Source organism: Littorina saxatilis, linkage group LG4 (genome assembly GCF_037325665.1).
Source record: "Littorina saxatilis isolate snail1 linkage group LG4, US_GU_Lsax_2.0, whole genome shotgun sequence".
In the NCBI taxonomy this organism is placed as follows: Eukaryota; Metazoa; Mollusca; class Gastropoda; order Littorinimorpha; family Littorinidae; genus Littorina; species Littorina saxatilis.
The window spans coordinates 46,827,806-46,847,417 of NC_090248.1; the positions used below are offsets into that span (position 1 = coordinate 46,827,806).

The 19,612-nt window shown below is 41.0% G+C and overlaps 2 long non-coding RNA genes across 2 annotated transcripts; both read left to right on the forward strand.

Annotated features, from left to right (window-relative positions):
• The first annotated feature begins 8,552 nt into the window (after positions 1-8,552).
• Positions 8,553-14,486, forward strand: LOC138964902 (uncharacterized). Its single transcript, XR_011455242.1, has 3 exons — positions 8,553-9,055; positions 10,875-11,109; positions 13,135-14,486. It is a non-coding gene; the product is annotated as an uncharacterized lncRNA (long non-coding RNA).
• Positions 14,487-14,551: 65 nt separating this feature from the next.
• LOC138964901 (uncharacterized) lies at positions 14,552-19,517 on the forward strand. The gene is made up of 4 exons (XR_011455241.1): positions 14,552-15,142; positions 15,667-15,798; positions 16,512-16,595; positions 18,462-19,517. It is a non-coding gene; the product is annotated as an uncharacterized lncRNA (long non-coding RNA).
• The last annotated feature ends 95 nt before the right edge of the window (positions 19,518-19,612 follow it).

Consider the following 19,612-nt stretch of genomic DNA (forward strand, 5'->3'; position numbering starts at 1 on the left):
TGCTCAACTTGATAAAAGAAAGTTGATTTTTGTTTTGGGAAGGTTGTGATGCACACCGACACGCTTTGTATTCTTGAGAGTTCTTATTTATGCAATGGGCATTTTTTTGGTAACTAATTTATTAGCTTTACATGACGGCATTAATGTTGTTGTTACCGTTGACCTGGTAAGTAGTTTATGTAAAGCTGTCTTTTTTCAGTTTGATTGTCAGAATTTATTATGCTGTATACAAAAGCCTATACATGTATGTAAAATTTGTATCACTTATTTAGAAAGTTCTTGAAACTGTTCTGCATTTACAAGAAGGGGCATGCCGCATGTGTGTATGAGTCTCTGATATGTTTTACTGCAATAAATTGCCATGCCTTATTAATTGGTTTGTAAAATTAAAATCCGAAAATGAATCAAGAATTCTCTTCAGTGAGTCAAAGACGTCAACGAGATTACCTACCACTGCGCCACGTATCCTATGCACATGAAGTTTACATTGTAGTTCAATTTGATCACATCCCGGGATGATACAGTCACAAACACAAAGCTCAGATGTCACAAGATTGCACCATTTAGCGTCTTTGGACAAACTTTAATGACTCCCCTAGCCTGCTTCGTGATAGTCGCTTTTGATCATTAATATGTCCCATTAGAATCCGGTAGATGGATCAATTGTCAAATGATGCATAGTCTTTTTCTTCCAAGGCTGAACTCAGCAGGTAGGTGCACTATACAAGACAAGCTGTCCTAACATTTAATATTTTACTAATTTGTTTGAACCTGTATCATGGTTTGACATGATCACATTAATTGTTTCCTTATCTCCAAAGTTATAAAGTTAAAAAAACAAAGATTTGTGTACTCACCGATACAAGAACAGCACAAACCCAAAGTTTAACTTTGTTCATCTCACCACAGTCACTTCATTGTTTAGATTCCAAAGTTATAAAGCAAGCCTGGGTGTGTACGTGTGTTGTGTGTCAGAGCGTGTGTGTAGTGTGTCCCTCTGTGTGTGTGTGTGTGTGTGTGTGTGTGTGTTTCCCCCCTGTGTGTGTTACGTTTGGGTGTGCATGTGCACTGTCTCCCGGCCATCCTTGGTGTGTGTGTGTGTGTGTGTGTGTGTGAATAAGTTATCACCAAATACTCCTTTCAATTTGGGTATTTACTGTCACAACATTTGAAGTGTTACCTCTGCATAGTGATAAATACTCAAGTTATTTTTTTTTATCCTGTTTCTGCTCATGACATGTTTTTAGATTGTAATCTGCATATTCTACCTATTTATCTTTTTTTTAGTTGATTTGAACATGTTAATTACGTTCACCTTCGCTTGTAGCAAGTGGTTTATTTAGCCATCCGCTGCTGACTTATTCTTCTTTTGTGTGAGAGTTTTGCACACCACACAGTTCTGTACCCTGCGACATTGGCAGAGGTGCTAACAGACAGTGGTGCTTTTGTCGGTGTCAGTGTTATGTAACTTATTTTACAGCTATGCTGCTGCCAGTGTTGCAAGTTGAGGGAGTGGTGGGGGTGTTGGTTGGGAGGGTAAAGGGTCAGTTTTCTTGGGAAAGAGAGATACTTCTCAGCCTTTTTTCAATCAGTCCTTTGTAGAGGTACCCAGATGAGGTTTGAATTTTGCTTAAATATTTGGTGTTGTTTTGGTAGATGTGGTTTACTTTTAGTATTATTTTATCAACAATGTATACTTTAAACCACAAAACGAAGGGAATTTCCAAGCTGTGAAATGGTACAGATCTGATGACTGATGAAGGGAAGAAGTGGCAGTTTAATGAGCCTCCTTTTTAGTCTTTGCTTTATATTCTACTTTTTGTATTTACATGTAGGTATTTGATTTACTGTACAACTTGTTTGCAATTCTGTTTGTTGTTATTGTCTTTTTCTTGTTTTCTCAGTCGAACAAAAAATGTTCACCCAAAAAAACACAGAAAAAAACGTAAAATTCTTTAACCTGTATTCTTTTAAATCTTCAATATGTATATTATTATTTGATTTATGTTCACAATGAGTTTTGCTTTACTTGCTCGTTGTTTGTTTGGGCATTTTGTGGATCGTTTTGTGTATTTATTTGCCTGGGACCATTTTTAGTTCATTTTATTCTATGTTTAAAAGTTTATTGACCAGTTTTCAAGTTGTTGCTGATTGGACAGATGAGGAGAGGAACAGTACAGTGATACATGGTACATGTACCTGCGATGTCAGACCCCTTTAAGGAGAGGACACCCCCCAAGAATGAATACATTCTGTTGTCCCTATACCTATATTATCTTTACCAAAATATAACCTCTCATGATCGAAAGGCCACCTGCAATATAGACACTTTTGTCCTGTCATAAGGGTGTACTTTTGTCACAGGTACCACTGTAGGTATGAGCTGAATACAGGCTGCGGTGAGTCTGCAGTCCTGGTATATATATCCATCACAATATTTGTATGGACTGCATTATTTATGGCTTGTATGACCACTTTATTCATTGGTTTGTTTAGTTTTACTTTTCTTTTGTGGGTCCATAAATTGTTATATTTTCTTATGGTTATTTAATCTTGTTAACCCTTACACTGGTGCAATTCTGTAACACATGTAACACAACCACTGGTGAATTAACAGAGAGAAAAATAAAGAAAAACGGTCATATAGGTTTTCGCATCCATGGGAGGTATAATTGGAACCGACCAAACAGACTTAGCCAGTAGCGCATCATATGTCGTGACAACCAGGTGACAGTATACGTAAAGTAGCGCGACATAATATGTCGCGACAACCAGCCTAAGGGTTAATCTTGTTTGCCTCATTTCTGGTCAGTAGACTTGATTCCCCCCCGCGGGTTAGGGGGAAGAATTTACCTGATGCTCCCCAGCATGTCGTAAGAGGCGACTAACGGATTCTGTTTCTCCTTTTACCCTTGTTAAGTGTTTCTTGTATAGAATATAGTCCATTTTTGTAAAGATTTTAGTCAAGCAGTATGTAAGAATAGGGACTGGGTGGCCGAGTGGTAACGCACTTGCGCTCGGAAGCGAGAGGTTGCGAGTTTGACCCTGGGTCAGGGCGTTAGCAATTTTCTCCCCCCCTTTCCTAACCTAGGTGGTGGGTTCAAGTGCTAGTCTTTCGGATGAGACGAAAAACCGAGGTCCCTTCGTGTACACTACATTGGGGTGTGCACGTTAAAGATCCCACGATTGACAAAAGGGTCTTTCCTGGCAAAATTGTATAGGCATAGATAAAAATGTCCACCGAAATGGCTGCGATCTGCTGGCCGATGTGAATGCGTGATGTATTGTGTAAAACAAATTCCATCTCACACGGCATAAATAAATCGCATAAAAACATTTAAAAAAAATAAAAATAAATAAATAAATCCCTGCGGTTAGAACTGTACCCACGGAATACGCGCGATATAAGCCTCATATTGATTGATTGAAGAAATGTTAAGTCCTTTGTACTGGAAACTTGCATTCTCCCAGTAAGGTCATATATTGTACTATGTTGCAAGCCCCTGGAGCAATTTTTTGATTAGTGGTTTTGTGAACAAGAAACAATTAACAAGTGGCTCTATCCCATCACCCCCCTTTCCCCGTCGCGATATAACCTTGAACGGTTGAAAACGATGTTAAACACCAAATAAAGAAAGAAAGACTTGCATGATGTGTTGATTTTTCACTGTTGCAATATTTTGGTGCAATTTGATATAGGGAAAATATGAAAGAAATCATTCATTGTCAAAATAAGATACTAAATCAAACATTACTGTCAAATGACATTACATTTTATAAGGCTACTATCAAAGTTATAACATAATTATATATTTTTTTTTTATACAATTTATTTTCTGTTCAAGAGAGAAGTTAAAACGTCTGGTTCCGAATCAGATTTGAAAGCACAGTTGCACTAAACTCTAGAAAACAGTTTGTCACGTGATATACACACACCTTTGAACGAAAGCTATATGAGTATTACCTAGTAATCCACTGATACACAGTTTTGTGTATTTATAATAGTATGGGGAATTGTTGCTTTTTGTGTACAGGAGGAAATCAGATGGTGCAAGTGGGATTGTATAAATGTTTGTGGAACATTATTCTGAAGAAGGTATCTTGTCTGGAGGAGTGTGCAAAAAAACAAGGAAAGTATTGGTTTTTGGTGTGTGTGTGTGTGCATGTGTGTGTGTGTGTGCGTGCATGCTTTTTTGGTTGTGTGTTTGTCTGGGTTTGTGTTTGGATGGCAGGGAGGGTGGGGGAAGTCTGTCTTTTTTGCTATCCCTCAGTTTGGATGCTCGTGTATGTGCGTCTCTGTGCCTTTTCGACTGTCTGTCATAGCACCCCCTTTTATATGGGGATGTGCAAGTTTCACTCTGTCTGTTTTTTTGGCTATTTGCTTGTTTGGATACACAAACAGACATAACTGTACTCTGCGTGTGTGTGTGTGTGTGAAACATTGGATGTCGCACTGAAAATGCAACCTTGATGTAGGCCTATTGCTCTGTGTGTCATAGTGTAGGTGAAAGCTGAAGATGGACTGTAAATATGCTAATCGGGGGCATTGAAACAGTTGTGGCAACCGCGATCGCTCGTTTATGATCTCTCTCTCTCTCTCTCTCTCTCTCTCTCTCTCTCTCTCTCTCTCTCTCTCTCTCTCTCTCTCTCTCTCTCTCTCTCTCTCTCTCTCTCTCTCTCTCTCTCTCTTTCACAGTCTGTCACGTCGCACACACACACACACACACACACACACGCACGCACACACACACACACACACACACACACACACACACACACACACACACACACGCACACACACACACACACGCACACACGCACACACACACACACACGCACACACACACACACACACACACACACACACACGCACGCACACACACACGCACGCACACACACACACACACACACACACACACACACACGCACGCTGACACGGACACAAGTACACGTAGTAATACAAAAAACGAAAAGACCCCAAGGAAATCACTGACAGCAACGCGTCACAAAGTGTCCGCCTAGAGCAGAGGGGATACTATGATTTGAGACGATAGCGTGTCGACACTGGTTCAATCAGGGACACACATCTTTCAGCTCTTTAAATGCACACTCCTTAATTCTTGTGAAAATACTTCGGCTCACCACTGACCAGGCTTTTACACGCAATAAGACCATGCATCCCTCCACTTGTGGTCACAAAGAAAGGCAGCACCCCTGGCTGCTTGCTGGGGTGAGTTGGAATTTAAAATAAACTTGCAACATTCTTACAAAGCCACCATTGGCTTTTACGAATTTAAGTAATTAAAATAAAATTCCCAGTTTGCACAGCTAGAGAGCACCCACACTGTTGATTGTTGGTATGTGACCAAGTGGAGAACGGTCTTATTCCATGTAAAAGCCTGGTCACATCCAAGATGGTGAGCCGCCAAAGTGTTTTCACGAGAAGGAGTGTGACTTTTAAGGCTTTGGTACATTTGCCCAAAAAAATCTTATTTACATGTCATTTGGTCTCAGAGCATAACTTGTAATATATCTGTCGCTCGTCCCCTCTATAGAAATTATCTCCCGGTGTCATGCCCCAGTCTGCCGCACTACTGTCCTTCGCGAAAATAAAACCCAGTATAACTGTATTCTAAGGAAATCTAGATTATTCAGTCTGGAGCGATCTCGAGTGCCGTTGGTCAGCCAAACGCAAAAACAATTACTCAACAAACAAAAATTCTATTCTTACCTGAAATATAAAGTTATAAGTAAACAAATAGATTGATAAATTCATTTATTTTAGATCAATAAGTTTACTGAAAGAAAAATTCTATTTTGCAAGGTTCTGGTATCATTTCCCTATCTTCGCGCGCATCACTGAATGCGCGTGTAGGTAAGGGGAAAAAAAAGAAGAAAAACCCGGATCACTGAACAACACCTGCTCCCTCTCTGTTACTTTGGAAACACCGATGAACATCAATCAGATTTGTGCAAAGTAGCAATCTCAGTTTGAATAAGCTGTGGTCAACAGCTTGGAAGGTGTGAACCTAATTTGCGCCGGTTTCAGCTTGTATTTGCTAAGTTGAGCTTCGTTTTTTTATGGAACTTTCACTATAAGAGGATTAGGTGCATGTTCAATTGCGAGAGAGGGCACTATCAGATTCTAATTTCATCACTTGTTGCAGTTTTTTGTTTTGTTTTGGGGCATATGTGAGGAATTGCTGAGGAAATACAGAAGTAATCTTGTTGGTACAATTGTTTCGTCAAAGCCTTTCGGGTTTTTTTTCCGATGAAGCAGTTTGTGTGTTGAAATGCTAAGACAATTATTAAGTGATCTTTTTGGCACAGTTTTTGAGTCACTTGAGAAAAAGTGACTCTATGTAATCGGTCAGTGTTAGTCTGTCCGGCCGGCCGTCCGGCCGGCCGTCCGGCCGTCCGTCCGTAGACACCACCTTAACGTTGGACTTTTCTCGGAAACTATCAAAGCGATCGGGCTCATATTTTGTTTAGTCGTGACCTCCAATGACCTCTACACTTTAACGATGGTTTCGTTGACCTTTGACCTTTTTCAAGGTCACAGGTCAGCGTCAAAGGAAAAATTAGACATTTTATATCTTTTCTCGGAAACTATCAAAGCGATCGGGCTCATATTTTGTTTAGTCGTGACCTCCAATGACCTCTACACTTTAACGATGGTTTCGTTGACCTTTGACCTTTTTCAAGGTCACAGGTCAGCGTCAAAGGAAAAATTAGACATTTTATATCTTTGACAAAGTTCATCGGATGTGATTGAAACTTTGTAGGATTATTCTTTACATCAAAGTATTTACATCTGTAGCCTTTTACGAACGTTATCAGAAAAACAAGGGAGATAACTAGCCTTTTTTGTTCGGCAACACACAACTTAACGTTGGGCTTTTCTCGGAAACTATAAAAGTGACCGGGCTCAAATTTTATGTGAACGTGACTCATTGTGTTGTGAATAGCAATTTCTTCCTGTCCATCTGATGCCTCATATAATATTCAGAACTGCGAAAGTGACTCGATCGAGCGTTTGCTCTTCTTGTTGTGTGTGTGATGCAGGTTTTGGTGCTATGCAGGATATGTGCCTGAAACGAAATCATAAAGTTATCTTAATTGGTACACTTGTTTAGTCCAATCCTTCGGGTTTTTTCTGTCTTCTTTAAGAGATCTTTTCTCTCATTTGTTTGTAATTTCAATCATTGATTTTAAATCGGTACGGTGTATTTAGAACTTTACCTGCACAGATTGATCTGGTGGAGCATGAGCTGACTTCTGCGTTTCTTTATTTCTTTCATTGCATGTTATCTCTTTCCTTTGTTTCTGTCTAGATATTGTCACGCACGTAGTCGCGTGTTTTGTTTAAACAGTATAACAACAATTACAAGAATTGTTTAAATTTTTCCTCTTCTTTTCATATTCCCACATGTGCATACACAGGCGCGTAAACGCACGCATGCACGCACGCACACAAACACACTCGCATTGCCCAGTCGCTCGTCTGTTCCGTGCTTTCTTGGTCTGACTGCTCGAGTGGTCACTTTCTTTATAACTTGAACTTTACTATGTGGTAGGCTGTGTAGCCTTTACATAAATTGTTGCCTTTATGTCATGTGCAAGCTCCTCCCCCCCCCCCCCCCCTTCCCCCTTGTTTTATTGCGTCAAAGTTTAGAACGGTGTAAAGTCAGTTGATGTCCCTTCGGCAGACGAATAATTATGCAAACAAGGACCCTTTTAGATGTAGTAAGAAGTTTTAAATCGCCGAGATGTCGCACATAGCGTGAACGGAGCGGCGTCTTTCAACGTCACACACACCGCTGAACGTTCTACCCAGCGGCTGTGTCGTAAAAGCGGGTACCTTCCATCCAGGCTTATTTAAACTATTAGTGTCAACCATCATATATCTTTACATGCTTTAAAAAAAATAAAAAATTATTGGATAAGACCATCCTTCCACTTGAACGCATACCCAAAATCAACAGCCTGCAGCGCCCTCTGTTGAGTGAGCGTGCCTGTGTGTGTGGGTGGGTGTGTGTGTGTGTGTGTGTGGATGAATTGATTCCATAGGTTCACACTTGTGGCAGTTAAACAAAAAAGACACTAATTCATTGACAAAAAGAACAGAAGAAAAAATTCTACACTCCGCACAGAAAGCAGCTTGGCTGAAGATTTTTGGAAATTGTCCAAGTGGATGGATGCTGTATATAGCCTCATGGAAAAGCCTGGGCTGGTGGGTTATGGAAGGCGAAAAGGGTCAAACGATCGAGTAAAAGGATCGAGTAAAAGGATGCAGGCGGCTTTTCGCGTTTGACCATATCCGCCCTACGCGCGAAAAGGGTCAAAACTGCTCGTTCAAAAGTATCGTGCAAAAGGATCGATCCTTTTCGGAAAGTATGCATCCTTTTACTCGATCCTTTTGCTCGATCATTAATTTTGACCCTTTTCGCCTTCCATAGTGGGTGGTGGTTTACACGATCGTGTTCACGGGAAGGAAGGTACCTTTAACAAACATCGGGCATCGGATTCTTACGAAAGGACAGCTCAGTCACAATCGGCAGCTTCGGAGATGCTATTTCAGTTTTTAAGCAAACAAAGCTGACGTCATTTGCCTACCGTTCCATTCGCGTCGTTCAGAAACCTCCGTTTAAAAACTTTGACTGTGCACATGTACGTAAACAGGAACTAAAGGGTAGGTTCGTTCCGCGATAGCGCTGACTTTACCTGTCACTTCAACAGGGACCTATATGTCTATGCTTCAAGCTCGCCGTTGCACTTGAATGCGTTTATTATGTGTCGTCAACATGAAAACGAGGGTGTTTTGATTTCTGTGTTTATTATGCACCGCGGCGGAGTTGTCCTTGAACAAGGATGACGATATAGAACAGTGTTGACTCGGATTGAGTGCACGGCAGATACTAAAGTGTACCATATCTCAGGATATACTTTTCACCATCTGTCACGCCATTCTCTTGTGACACCATTGAAAGAGATACCGTGTTGACGGAAAGGTCGTCGCTTACTCTGAATGCGCGCTAATGCGTAGATTGTGAAGGTAAGGAATACTTTATTTTCTATTTTATGACATCCCAGTTTACTTTAATGCAGTTTTCGCTACTAGGTATAAGATACCAGACTGGCGAGAATGTGCAGATTTTTTCATCAATAATAGCAGCTAGCATTGACGCGAGTGATTGCAATGCAGATTTGGGGGGGGGGAGGGGGGAGGGGGAGGGGGCACTGGAATGTGAAAGTGACCCAGAGCACAGTGACAGTGACATATTTGCACGTTTTGCACGCACAGTTGAGAAGAGCAGTGAGCGTGACAACAATGGGCAGGGAGAGGGTGGCTCTGTGTTATCGTCTCCACGGACCGCTGATCCACGTGATGCTTCTGTTGTGAATCAGTTCTTCCCTTGTGACAACACAGTCCCAGGACGGATGTAAACAAACGCTGGACTGCGTCAGAGAAACAGGCAGTATATACGTAGACATGAGTTATAGTCTGTCGTCCATCAAGGAGTATGTGTTGGGACTGAAAGATCGAGCGGCTGTGCGTTCAGTGAAACTGAATATGCACAGAAACAACTCTTTACGAAGGGTGGTCCATGACAACACAGGCGACAGGCAGTCACTACTCTATGAAACCGATGATTTAATTCGTGTTGGTCAAAGACTGCAGCAGCGACACGAGTCCTGAAACTTACTGGATGATCAAACAGGCAGCTCGTCACATCAGTGCTACGAGAAGAGAAGCAGTTCGTCGGCAAACTTCACCATGGGTCACCAGTCGACAGAGGAAAGTTGGAAGATCAACTACGATCAGTGCTTCACGAAGTCTCGGTTATGAGAGATGTTACGAGTTTCTATCTCAGTTGACAGTAATTATCACTCGGTTCTGAGAGATGTTACGAGTTTCTATCTCAGTTGACAGTAATTATCACTCGGTTCTGAGAGATGTTACGAGTTTCTATCTCAGTTGACAGTAATTATCACTCGGTTCGCACATTTGTCACGTTGTCTTCGGATATGCTTCGCGACTCGACATTCGAGAGAACTGTGTAATTAGTTGTACACGCACAAAACGGACAATACAAAAACTGACGCGGAAATTACCATGTCGGCTGAGGGATGGAAATAGTGAGCCATCCCATTGATGTGTACATTGTGTAACGTTTTTCGGTTTCGAAATTGTTTCCCATTCCCCCCTAATCTCCCCATCGCAATGAACTTCTAAGTTTTGGCGAATAAACTTTCTGACTTCTGACTTCTGATTCTTCACTCGTGCGTCAGATACTAATTATCTGAGAATAGAATATGAAGTAAACATCCACCGTGGCTCGCCTCAGACTGCAGGAAACTTCACTTAACTTGACTCTTTGCAGATGGCTTGTTTGTTGTTTGTTTGTTGTTGTTGTTGTTATTGTTTGTTTTTGTGTTTTTTCTTGGTCCCGGTTCATTTCTTCTTCTTTTCTTTATTGTGGTCTTTTTCACTTTCTTTGCATTATTTTTATTGCATATTATATTCTGGTTGCATTCAGCATTTTTGTTGTCCTATTATTTTGTTTCCATTTGTATGCTGCTTTAGTGAATATTGTATGTTTTGTATTTGTTTAAGGACAGGTTGTTAGTTCGTTCCTTCCTTCCTTCGTTTGTTCGTTCGTTCGTTCGTTCGTTCGTTCTCAATAAAAAATAAAATAAACAAACAAACACACAAAATAACACTTTTATCTCATAACCAGAATGAACTAGCTTTGCTTTGCTCATTTTTCTGTCTGTTGAAGTAATTGGTTTTCTTCTCTCAGGAATATTTATCCACATAAATTGTATTTATTTAAGCCTGCAACGCGCCATTTGCTGGTTTTTCTTTGCAGTCACCAGCAGAACTTCGCATCAGGTGTTTGACCATCACAAGAAAGCCTCATCATCAGTTACATGATCCTTGACATCATCGCCATGAAACTCTTGCGAACATACAGCGAATGGAGCCTGTCGGGATTTCTGGTGGTCATGACAGCTGTCACGCTTCTTATGTGCCTGTACCTGGCACACAGGCGCCGGGTGTTGGGCACTATCTGGCAGGAGCTGCTGTACTGCCTCTGTGTCGTGGTAGGTTCATTGAGGACTCGTTTTTCTCCCCGCGGGTTAGGGGGAAGAATTTACCCGATGCTCCCCAGCATGTCGTAAAAGTGGACTAACGGATTCTGTTTCTCCTTTTACCCTTGTTAAGTGTTTCTTGTATAGAGTATAGTCATTTTTTGTAAAGATTTTAGTCAAGCAGTACAGTGTAAGAAATGTTTAGTCCTTTGTACTGGAAACTTGCATTCTCCCAGTAAGGTAATATATTGTACTACGTTGCAAGCCCCTGAAGCAAATTTTTGATTAGTGCTTTTGTGAACAAGAAACAATTGACAAGTGGCTCTATCCCATCTTCCCCCTTTCCCCCCGTCGCGATATAACCTTGAACGGTTGAAAACGACGTTAAACACCAAATAAAGTAAAGTAAAAAAGGACTCGTTTTAACAAATGGAAGTTATGTGTTGATGGTCATTTCTGTCTGTCGTTCTGTCTCTCTGTTTTCTTGTATCTGTCTGTCTGTCTGTCTGTCTCTCTCTCTCTCTCTCTCTCTCAGTCTGTCTCCCCAGGGGCGGATGGGGGGGGGGGGGGTTACAGGGGTTCCGGAACCCCCCCCCCCTCCCGGCTGTGCAAAAAAAGAAAGATTTAATACTAACTTTAAAAGAAATAATGAGTGGCTGCTGACACCAGTTGATCATGTTTAAAATCAAGGATAAGCCATAAATTGTTCATAAAATAGCTAAAACTCTTCAGCTTCAGGGGGGCTTCGCCCCCCAGACCCCCAAACGGGGCTTTGCCCCTGTACCCCACTTGTAACCCTCGCTTGCTCAGACCGAGAATTCTTGTTGTTCATCATATACAGGGTGGTCCAAAAAAATGTAGACAGTTTTGCGTGCCTGTCATTTTTGCTACAGGGCTCCCACCTATTCTTTTTCACCTGGAATGTCTCACACAAACACGAAAGTTTAGCAAGGCACAGTTTTTTCTTCTTTGCAACATCATTTCTGGGCGTAGTTCAATAGTTCATCACATTCTCAATCCAAGCACCTCGTCCCCAGATCTTTCTCCTCCAGATTTCTTCCTCTGGGGGTACTTGAAGGAAAGGGTTTACCACAACAATCCACAGACAATACAAGCGCTAAAGGAGAACATTCTTCGTGAAATCAGGAGGATTCCACTCGAGACCTTGGACAGAGTTATCAACAACTTCAATGTCCGTGTCGCAGCCGTAATCCAGAGACGAGGTGCTTGGATTGAGAATGTGATGAACTATTGAACTACGCCCAGAAATGATGTTGCAAAGAAGAAAAAACTGTGCCTTACTAAACTTTCATGCTTGTGTGAGACATTCCAGGTGAAAAAGAATAGGTGGGAGCCCTGTAGCAGAAATGACAGGCACGCAAAACTGTCTACATTTTTTCATGTATTTTTGTTTTGTGACTATTAAGACATTTTTGTTTAAATAAATTCAGGCCTAAAACTTACAAAACGTTCAGTGTGGGATGTCAGGACCTAGTGTCATGTGATGGCGATACGTATAAGTTTGTGAGTTGAACGGTAGGCCTATCACCATGTCGTGTCACGTCTGGTTCAACGCGTGATGCCGCTGTCTTTGCCTCACGTGCACTAGGTAGCCTATGTATTGATATATTCTGTCCGGCTGTGTGTTGTACTTCAATATGGATGGGACTTTATTTAATTAATACACTAGCTAGGGATGGAATGAGTTATGAAGGATTGATGTTTTTGTACGTGAGCATTTAAAGCTTTGTCTACTATGGTTAGGATTTGTTTCGCTGAGGGTTTGCATCACGTTACTACTTCAATGTCACAATATTCTGGGGGTTTTCTTTCCAATTGCTAAATGCGTTCAGTTGTGTTGAGTTAGGTTGGACAATGCCTAATCTCAAGTATCCTTTCATATTTGATTGGTTGGTTGGCTGGTTGCTCGTTCTCTTTCTTGCTTGTTTGTTTGCTTGCTTGCTTGCTTAATTGATTGATGGATGGATGGATGGATGGATGGATTGCTTGATTGATTGGTTGATTGATTGATTGCAGAGGCTGAGAATCCAAGAAATGGGAGATGAAGTGAATGCTGAAGAAGAAATACACTGGGGCCTGGTAAACTGACAGCGCAAAGCAGCACCATGTCACTTCTCGGACTCCTCTGTGGCCAGATTTCATCACCTCACTGAGTTGCTTGGACAGGCAATTGAACAACGGTTCATGAAGTGAAAACTTCTCTTAATAAATGCAAGTGGGTATTCTCCAAAATGGAGCAGAATCTAAAGATTATCTGGAGTACAGCAATTCTTCCCGCCTGAATCTCAGTTGATCCCTGCGGCTATTTCAATCAATCAATCAATATGAGGCTTATATCGCGCGTATTCCGTGGGTACAGTTCTAAGCGCAGGGATTTTTTTAAATTTTTTTTTAAATTTTTTTTTTATGCAATTTATATCGCGCACATATTTCCTGTTGACTGTTTCTGAATATTGTCTTTGAACTTTGTTGACAACACTGCAAAGACGATAAATGATGTGTGTGGTTCGGAGGGAGTTTTGACGACTAGACAGCTGAACTCCACACCGGTGTCTGCACAGAGCGTATAAGCTTAATTGTGTCGCCGAGACCCCGGGATAGGACATCCTCAATCTTCATGAGAGCTGAGGGGTACCGTCTGTGACAAACTTTCAAATTCGGTCGCTGCGCTTGTGCAAACATGGGAGAAAAATCTTAGATCATGTTCATGTTTCGCTTATCTTTCTCCCCTCGGCCATTTTTCATGTCATCTAGTCAGCAAAGGTTGTCTTTCATTGAGCCATTGTTGGTGGAAAGTTATAGCCGGGGGAAAGCGAACTAACTATTTTTACGACTAGGTTTATGTCAGAAAAGAAAGTGAAAGGAATATGACAACTTTGCATCGTCTGTTCATGTGAAGAAGAAAAAACAGAACAATGGCCTTATCATTTTGAATGTAAACACGGCATACTCTTATCGTTTTCATACATGTATACATAGCGCTGCGGCGGCCTATATGCTTTGATGATGCGATGTACAAAGCACTGCGGCATATGTATGCTTTGATGATGTGATGTACAAAGCACTGCGGCATATGTATGCTTTGATGATGTGCAGCTTTGCAGCGTATAAATAAACATTTCTGACATTGTGACTGAGTCAGTCATTCGGATAGGAAAATGCTGCATGACATCTGGGACTAGCTAATATCGGCTAGGCTTGTTTTTGGATTTAGGCTACGCTTGACTGAACATGTGTGGCACTGCACTGAAAGGAGAAAGTTGTGTGATAATTTAGAATACATAATTATCATGTAGAGAGAGACGCAGATGGTTTATTCATTAGGCCGTTTGTGAAGGAGTAACAAAAGGGTAACCTAATCAGTATAATACACTCTAAATTTTATAACACTTTGAGAACACTGAAAGTGTTTAGGGTGAACACTTAAAGTGTTAGGGTGAACACATTTTTACACTTTTGGAACACAGAAAGTGTTCTCAATGTGTTATCCTGAAGCATCTTCTGCTACCTGAACACTTTTGGAACACATGGTAAACACTTTTTTTGCACAGTGGTCACCAGGTGAACACACGTGTTCAACAAGTGTTCCACAAGTGTTCCACTTCGTCTTTTAGTCATGCTCCGAATAAAATAATACATTAAAAATATTTGGGTCATGAGCAGATTCGAACCCGAGATCTTCGCCTTGCCATGTCAGCGCTCTACCGATTGAGCTACGGAGACTCGTCGGGATCTAGCGTCGCTTAGAGTATATAATTTTTATACCCCCTAGACCGCTGCGGGACGTTTTTTTGTTTTTGTTTTTAATCGTGTTGTGCTTATATTTTTTCATCAAACATTTATTTCATCTGAGACATCTAATAAGCGGTAAGTATTAGCATTTTTATTTTTACAATTTAATAATGTTACTAATTGTCCCATCATGCTTCAGCTGGACCAAAAAAGAACGTTGACACTTTTAGATCTGTGGACCTGTCTGCGTTGTCGCTGCGTTGATTTGGCTCAGGATTTCCGATTGTTATCTGTAAGTTTGCTTGCTGAGATTTTGTATTAATTCATCTAAGCTTATTCACTCGTATTTTTGTTGTAACATGTTCCTGTTACTTGTATCTGTGGACGTTTGAAGACAATTTCTCTAATTTTGCTGTCGCAACGGTTTCAGCTGATCAGTGGACCTTTTACATTAGTTCTGCGTTGGTAAATAAACTCTATTTCAATTTGATGTTGATTTTTTATTCTGGTTGATGTGCTTGGTTTTGTGTTATTGTTATACTTGTATGTCCAGGGGTTCCTTATAATTATAATGGTGGTCCAGTGAACGATACCTTCCGCCTGTGGTCAGAGCAATACATTTGCAGATTTTCGGATTCTTCTTCTTCCTTGATGTACGATCTGCACGCTAGATAAAGTGAAGCGGTAGGCTAAAAACAGCATACATTAATGAACAACATTCATCATAATAGTGGCCAGGTTGATTGTGTGCGCAATTTAGAATAATTCTATGCATGCTTGGTTGTATTTGATTTCACAGATCTATCACACTTTCAGGGAACTGGGAAGCCGTTTGAGCTGATGTGCCCATGTGGCGAATCGATGTGGGCGTAACCTGCGGACATTTCTTCTGAATTGCACTGAGGATGAACAGGAGGCACTGACGGCAACCCAGACGTGTTTACCAAGGTACGCATGTCCTGCATTTGCATATAGTGTGTAGTTTTGCAGAGAAATATTGACTTTCAAATTGATCTGATAAGTTTTGTTTGTTTGTTTGCTTAACGCACAGCCGACTACGAAGGGCCATATCAGGGCGGTGCTGCTTTGACATTTAACGTGCGCCACACACAAGACAGAAGTCGCAGCACAGGCTTCATGTCTCACCTAGTCACATTATTCTGACACCGGACCAACCAGTCCTAGCACTAACCCCATAATGCCAGACGCCAGGCGGAGCAGCCACTAGATTGCCAATTTTAAAGTTTTAGGTATGACCCGGCCGGGGTTCGAAGCCACGACCTCCCGATCACCGGGCGGACGGCTAACCACTAGGCCAATTGTGCCGGCGGTTGCGGAATCATTGATTATTCTATTTGCTGAAATACTCTGTTTCAAAATTAATATCTCCGTGCAAAACACACCAGACAGTCGCCAAACTCATATGTGGACACACACACACACACACACACACACACACACACACACACACACACACACACACACACACACACACACACAGCCAGCCCCCTCTCCTTCCACATTTGACAGAAATCTAAATGTTGATACACAGTTTCACAATAAACAAAAGTATGAGAATCAGAACACTTGTCAGTGTTGCTACGATGTGGAACTTCAGTAAAATAGTGTTTGATTTCTTAACATGCATCTTGTGTGTGCAGGAACCATACTGCTTGGCTGAGGCAGTTCACTTTCTGGAGATGGAGCTAACAGTAATGCGACGAAACCTTGTGGATGCACTTCATGTAAGTTTAAGCTTTCTGTGGGATACAGCGCAGTTACATTTTGAGAATGCTGCCTTATTTTGCAGTCTTCTCCTTAAAAGGTGGAAAAAAATATACATATTTTTAAGTTCAGTGAGTGCTGAGGCCTGCAATGATAAAATGTTTTCCTGAACTAAGTGTACTCAGAATTTCCATTCGTTATGGTAAAGTAGTGCCGTAAACACTGAAGCCAGCTTTAGTCAAAACATGGCCAACAGACAACACGCTGCTGATCCGCTTGGATCTGCCATTGCCGCTAACAGTGTATGCAGGGTGCATTCAATATGACACCCTTTTCTTTTGAAAATATTCTCATCGGAGTTTATGATTGGTTTTGACAGTGATCGCTGGCCTCCAATGGTCGCTGACAAGGTGTTTTCCTTCGGTTCACGTAGGTTTAGCTTGAGATCACGTGAGTTAAAAGCGATCCGTTTGTAAGTTTTGGTTAGTTTGATCTAAATAATGAAATATTTTAGAAAATTATGATAGAAATTAGAATGCATTTTATATTAAAGAATGCATTCCATATCATAGAACACATTCTATATTTATAGAATGCATTCTATAAAATAGAAAACATTGTATAATATAGAATGCATTCAATCATACTTGTCATTTGCCCAGAAATGTATTCTATTATAGAATGCATTATATTACGTCCAACAATGCATTCTTATGATAGAATGCATTCTTATGATAGAATGCATTCCATAAAGCGCCACAAAACTTCTACAGGCCAGCTCGGTATGGTCCCTGCTTCGAAAGCAGATCTACAAACACTCTCACACACAGCTCTCTCTGTCTCTCTGTCTCTCTCTCTCTGTCTCTCTCTCTCTCTGTCTCTCTCTCTCTGTCTCTCTCTCTCTCTCTCTCTCTCTCTCTCTCTCTCTCTCTCTGTGCGTGTGTGTGTGTGTGTGTGTGTGTGTGTGTGTGTGTAGTTCTGCTTTTCTTTGCGGGGCTGGCCTGTTGTAGTTTCGGGACATTATGCATATAAATTATAATGCATTTCAGGACGTTAAAGAACGCATTCTATCATAAAAAGCATTTTGGTATTTTGTGTAAATAGAATGCATTTTTATCATAGAAGGTAGTTCGGGACGTTATAGAATGCATTCTATAATATAGAATACATTACATAATAAATGATTTCCTTATATTTATAATTCATTATTTAGATCAAACCAACAAAACTTAGGTAGTTTCTTTACAAACGGATTACTAGAGGGTGCATTCAATATGACACCCTTTTCTTTGAACTAAAACTCATCGGAGTTCACGATTAATTGCGACAGTGATCTTTGGCTTCCAGTGATTGTTGACAAGGTGTTTTCCCTGGGTTCACATAGGTTAAGAACGAGTTAAGGAAAACGGGCGTGCTCAAGGCCTCGCCACATTAGCAGTACGGTTTACTGCTTACCTTATATAAACAATTTGTAGAGTGCCATTTTGAATTTTCCAGAGTGGCCACGCGCTAATGAAATCCTTGCGAAAGACCTATTTTAATTCTACTTTTTGTTCTTAGGGACAGACTCCTGCTTCAAGAGGGATTACTTTTTACATTCAGTCGTGTGTGCATGTGCGTGCATGCGAGTGTCATTGTGTGTTGGGAAGGTGAGAGCGAATTGGACGTGACGTATTTGTTCTCTGTTATGTGACCTATGCCCGTTCTGGAATAAAAAAAAGTTTACCTGTAACTGCGATTGTTGGAGATCTGCTGACAGCAAGAAGAAGTCCACTATTAGTTAAGATTTACACTTCAGTGTTACCAATTAAGTACAAACGTTTAACACAAACCTGTTAAGAGTTGGAAATGCATCATGTTCTAAAACTCACTTTTATTTCGAACAGGATGTTCCGGACAGCGAGTTGAAAACTAAACCAAAGACCAAGGGCCTGGAATCCTCCCAACTCTGACGGGTGTTTTTGTTATCGGACTTTCGTGTGTGAACTTTCAAGATGGGGTTTACCAGAGCTCCGTTCATATTATTTAATAGCAACATATACCGAGCAACAAAAGAAACGCGACAAAATTCTGCAATGTTTGATTGACAAAATCTCGAACAATTATGGAGTTAGAATTATCAAACCACAACATTTTGATGAAGGCATGTTTGACACAGCTGTTGCGTGAGTATTTTGATGCTGCGATTGTTTCAACACACGGGACAAAACGAAGTTTTGGAGGTCTCGCTCAGTCAGCCTTCATCGCGTTCTCTGGCCACTGATCGGACACTGGTTGCTTCCAGTGATGTTCCTGGTATTGTCAGCGGCTGAATTGAATCGATGTCGAAGACGTTGTGGAAGGAAATTGCGATCTTGTCTTATTGGGGTAATGCGAAAAAATCTACCGCGTTGCATAACTGCAGTGCTTCCAATGTCACCAGAACATTCCAGAAGGTGATAAACTGTTGACACATGCACGTTTAAAGCACATGCCAGCGCTTCTGGATCACCCCCAGCTTTAAATCGACCTGGCATTTTGGTGGTGTTAATCTTGGCATCCTGGCTGTTTCAAAAGTGAGACTGGCAGCAAGCGTGCCATGGTCTCTTTTGGTTGCTAATGCATTAGTGAACACATCTCACACATCAGATTTCTCCTGCTCTACTTGCACGTGCTGCGAGCGCGCATTATGTGTTTTACGATAAACCTGCTTGTCCCGTGTGTTAAAACAGTCACAGCATCAAAATAATCACACAAAAGCAAGGTCAAACATGCCTTCATTAAACTTTTGTAGTTTAATAATTCTAACTCTATAATTGATGAAGATTTTGTCAATCAAACAATGACGAATTTTGTTGCTCGGTATATTATGTGTTCAACAATTCCTACCCCAGACCCGTTTGTTCTGCGACTGCTGCAGACATTTCTTTTTGTCAATTAAAAATGCTTCTTTGCTCACAAAATTTGATTTTAATGTCTTTCTGAATTGTATGACAGTGCAGGATGAAAGTGTTCCAAAAGTGTTCTAAAAGTGTTCCAAAAGTGTTCCAAAAGTGTT